The sequence below is a fragment of the Oncorhynchus mykiss genome, unplaced genomic scaffold, assembly GCF_013265735.2.
Source record: "Oncorhynchus mykiss isolate Arlee unplaced genomic scaffold, USDA_OmykA_1.1 un_scaffold_177, whole genome shotgun sequence".
Classification (NCBI taxonomy): domain Eukaryota; kingdom Metazoa; phylum Chordata; class Actinopteri; order Salmoniformes; family Salmonidae; genus Oncorhynchus; species Oncorhynchus mykiss.
The window spans coordinates 578,750-584,749 of NW_023493671.1; positions in this window are offsets into that span (position 1 = coordinate 578,750).

Below are 6,000 nucleotides of genomic sequence, written 5' to 3' on the forward strand. Positions count from 1 at the left end.
CACTCCACTACTACTACACCACTCCACTACTCCACCACTCCACCACTCCACTACTCCACTACTCCACCACTCCACCACTCCACCACTCCACTACTCCACTACTCCACCACACCACTACTCCACCACTCCACCACTCCACTACTCCACTACTCCACCACTCCACTACTCCACTACTCCACCACTCCACCACTCCACTACTCCACTACTCCACCACTCCACTACTCCACTACTCCACCACTCCACTACACCACTACTCCACTACTCCACCACTCCACCACTCCACCACTCCACTACTCCACTACTCCACTACTCCACCACTCCACCACTCCACTACTCCACTACTCCACCACTCCACTACACCACTACTCCACTACACCACTACTCCACCACTCCACCACTCCACTACTCCACTACTCCACCACTCCACCACTCCACCACTCCACTACTCCACCACTCCACCACTCCACCACTCCACTACACCACTACTCCACTACTCCACCACACCACTACTCCACCACTCCACCACTCCACTACTCCACTACTCCACTACTCCACCACTCCACCACTCCACCACTCCACTACTCCACCACTCCACTACACCACTACTCCACTACTCCACTACTCCACCACTCCACCACTCCACTGCTCCACTGCTCCACTGCTCCACTGCTCCACCACTCCACTACTCCACTACTCCACCACTCCACCACTCCACCACTCCACTACTCCACTACTCCACCACTCCACCACTCCACTACTCCACCACTCCACCACTCCACCACTCCACTACTCCACTACTCCACTACTCCACCACTCCACTACTCCACTACTCCACCACTCCACCACTCCACCACTCCACTACTCCACTACTCCACTACTCCACCACTCCACTACTCCACTACTCCACTACTCCACTACTCCACCACTCCACCACACCACTACACCACTCCACTACTCCACCACTCCACTACTCCACTACACCACCATTCCACCACTCCACTACTCCACTACTCCACTACTCCACCACTCCACTACTCCACTACTCCACCACTCCACTACACCACTCCACCACTCCACCACTCCACTACTCCACTACTCCACTACACCACCACTCCACCACTCCACTACTCCACTACTCAACCACTCCACTACTCCACCACTCCACTACTCCACCACTCCACTACTCCACTACTCCACCACTCCACTACTCCACCACTCCACCACTCCACTACTCCACTACTCCACTACTCCACCACTCCACTACTCCACCACTCCACCACTCCACTACTCCACTACTCCACCACTCCACTACTCCACTACTCCACCACTCCACTACTCCACTACTCCACCACTCCACTACTCCACCACTTCACTACTCCACTACTCCACCACTCCACTACTCCACCACTCCACTACTCCACCACTCCACTACTCCACCACACCACTACTCCACCACTCCACTACTCCACTACTCCACTACTCCACCACTCCACTACTCCACTACTCCACCACTCCACTACTCCACCACTCCACCACTCCACCACTCCACTACTCCACCACTCCACCACTCCACTACTCCACTACTCCACCACTCCACTACTCCACTACTCCACCACTACACCACTCCACTACTCCACCACTCCACTACTCCACCACTCCACCACTCCACTACTCCACTACTCCACCACTCCACCACTCCACCACTCCACTACTCCACTACTCCACCACTCCACCACTCCACTACTCCACTACTCCACCACTCCACCACTCCACTACTCCACTACTCCACCACTCCACCACTCCACTACTCCACTACTCCACCACTCCACTACTCCACTACTCCACCACTCCACTACTCCACCACTCCACCACTCCACCACTCCACCACTCCACTACTACACTACTCCACCACTCCACTACTCCACCACTCCACCACTCCACTACTCCACTACTCCACCACTCCACCACTCCACTACTCCACTACTCCACCACTCCACTACTCCACTACTCCACCACTCCACTACTCCACCACTCCACCACTCCACTACTCCACCACTCCACTACTACACTACTCCACCACTCCACTACTCCACTACTCCACCACTCCACTACACCACCATTCCACCACTCCACCACTCCACCACTCCACTACTACACCACTCCACTACTACACTACTCCACCACTCCACTACTCCACCACTCCACTACTCCACCACTCCACCACTCCACTACTCCACTACTCCACCACTCCACCACTCCACCACTCCACCACTCCACTACTACACCACTCCACTACTACACTACTCCACCACTCCACTACTCCACTACTCCACCACTCCACTACACTACTCCACCACTCCACTACTCCACTACTCCACCACTCCACTACTCCACCACTTCACTACTCCACTACTCCACCACTCCACTACTCCACCACTCCACTACTCCACCACTCCACTACTCCACTACTCCACTACTCCACTACTCCACCACTCCACTACTCCACCACACCACTACTCCACCACTCCACTACTCCACTACTCCACTACTCCACCACTCCACTACTCCACTACTCCACTACTCCACCACTCCACTACTCCACCACTCCACCACTCCACCACTCCACTACTACACCACTCCACTACTCCACTACTCCACCACTCCACTACTCCACTACTCCACCACTCCACCACTCCACCACTCCACCACTCCACTACTCCACTACTCCACCACTCCACTACACCACCATTCCACCACTCCACTACTCCACTACTCCACTACTCCACCACTCCACCACTCCACCACTCCACTACTCCACCACTCCACTACTCCACCACTCCACCACTCCACCACTCCACTACTCCACCACTCCACTACTCCACCACTTCACTACTCCACTACTCCACCACTCCACTACTCCACCACTCCACTACTCCACTACTCCACTACTCCACTACTCCACCACTCCACTACTCCACCACACCACTACTCCACCACTCCACTACTCCACTACTCCACTACTCCACCACTCCACTACTCCACTACTCCACTACTCCACCACTCCACTACTCCACCACTCCACCACTCCACCACTCCACTACTACACCACTCCACTACTCCACCACTCCACTACTCCACTACTCCACCACTCCACCACTCCACCACTCCACTACTCCACTACTCCACTACACCACCATTCCACCACTCCACTACTCCACTACTCCACCACTCCACCACTCCACTACTCCACCACTCCACCACTCCACCACTCCACTACTCCACTACTCCACCACTCCACTACTCCACTACTCCACCACTCCACTACTCCACCACTCCACCACTCCACCACTCCACTACTCCACCACTCCACCACTCCACCACTCCACCACTCCACTACTCCACTACTCCACCACTCCACCACTCCACTACTCCACTACTCCACCACTCCACTACTCCACTACTCCACCACTCCACTACTCCACCACTCCACTACTCCACTACTCCACCACTCCACCACTCCACCACTCCACCACTCCACTACTCCACTACTCCACTACTCCACCACTCCACCACTCCACCACTCCACCACTCCACCACTCCACTACTCCACCACTCCACTACTCCACCACTCCACTACTCCACCACTCCACTACTCCACTACTCCACTACTCCACCACTCCACCACGCCACCACTCCACTACTCCACTACTCCACCACTCCACTACTCCACTACTCCACCACTCCACTACTCCACTACTCCACTACTCCACCACTCCACCACTCCACCACTCCACTACTCCACTACTCCACCACTCCACCACTCCACTACTCCACCACTCCACCACTCCACTACTCCACCACTCCACCACTCCACTACTCCACCACTCCACCACTCCACCACTCCACTACTCCACCACTCCACTACTCCACTACTCCACCACTCCACCACTCCACCACTCCACTACTCCACCACTCCACTACTCCACCACTACACTACTCCACTACTCCACCACTCCACTACTCCACCACTCCACTACTCCACTACTCCACCACTCCACTACTCCACCACTCCACTACTCCACCACTCCACTACTCCACCACTCCACTACTCCACCACTCCACTACTCCACTACTCCACCACTCCACTACTCCACTACTCCACCACTCCACCACTCCACCACTCCACTACTCCACCGCTCCACCGCTCCACCACTCCACCACTCCACCACTCCACTACTCCACCACTCCACTACTCCACCACTCCACTACTCCACTACTCCACTACTACACTACTCCACTACTCCACCACTCCACCATTCCACCACTCCACTACTCCACCACGCCACCACTCCACTACTCCACCACTCCACCACTCCACCACTCCACTACTCCACTACTCCACCACTCCACCACTCCACCACTCCACCACTCCACTACTCCACCACTCCACTACTCCACTACTCCACCACTCCACTACTCCACCACTCCACTACTCCACCACTCCACCACTCCACCACTCCACCACTCCACTACTCCACCACTCCACTACTCCACCACTCCACTACTCCACCACTCCACTACTCCACTACTCCACCACTCCACCATTCCACCACTCCACCACTCCACCACTCCACTACTCCACCACTCCACCATTCCACTACTCCACTACTCCACCACTCCACCACGCCACCACTCCACTACTCCACCACTCCACTACTCCACCACTCCACCACTCCACCACTCCACTACTCCACTACTCCACCACTCCACCACTACACTACTCCACTACTCCACCACTCCACTACTCCACCACGCCACCACTCCACTACTCCACCACTCCACTACTCCACCACTCCACTACTCCACCACTCCACTACTCCACCACTCCACCACGCCACCACGCCACCACTCCACTAGTACACTACTCCACCACTCCACTACTCCACCACTCCACTGCTCCACCACTCCACTACTCCACCATTCCACCACTCCACTACTCCACCACTCCACCACGCCACCACTCCACTACTCCACCACTCCACCACGCCACCACTCCACCACTCCACTACTCCACCACTCCACCACTCCACTACTCCACTACTCCACCACTCCACTACTCCACCACTCCACTACTCCACCACTCCACCACGCCACCACTCCACCACTCCACCACTCCACCACTCCACTACTCCACCACTCCACCACGCCACCACTCCACCACTCCACCACTCCACCACTCCACTACTCCACTACTACACTACTCCACCACTCCACCACTCCACTACTCCACTACTCCACCACTCCACCACTCCACCACTCCACTACTCCACTACTACACTACTCCACCACTCCACCACGCCACCACTCCACCACTCCACCACTCCACCACTCCACCACTCCACTACTACACTACTCCACCACTCCACCACGCCACCACTCCACCACTCCACCACTCCACCACTCCACCACTCCACTACTCCACTACTACACTACTCCACCACTCCACCACTCCACCACTCCACTACTCCACCACTCCACCACTCCACCACTCCACTACTCCACTACTCCACCACTCCACCACTACACTACTCCACTACTCCACCACTCCACTACTCCACCACGCCACCACTCCACTACTCCACCACTCCACTACTCCACCACTCCACTACTCCACCACTCCACTACTCCACCACTCCACCACGCCACCACGCCACCACTCCACTAGTACACTACTCCACCACTCCACTACTCCACCACTCCACCACTCCACTGCTCCACCACTCCACTACTCCACCATTCCACCACTCCACTACTCCACCACTCCACCACGCCACCACTCCACTACTCCACCACTCCACCACGCCACCACTCCACCACTCCACTACTCCACCACTCCACCACTCCACTACTCCACTACTCCACCACTCCACTACTCCACCACTCCACTACTCCACCACTCCACCACGCCACCACTCCACCACTCCACCACTCCACCACTCC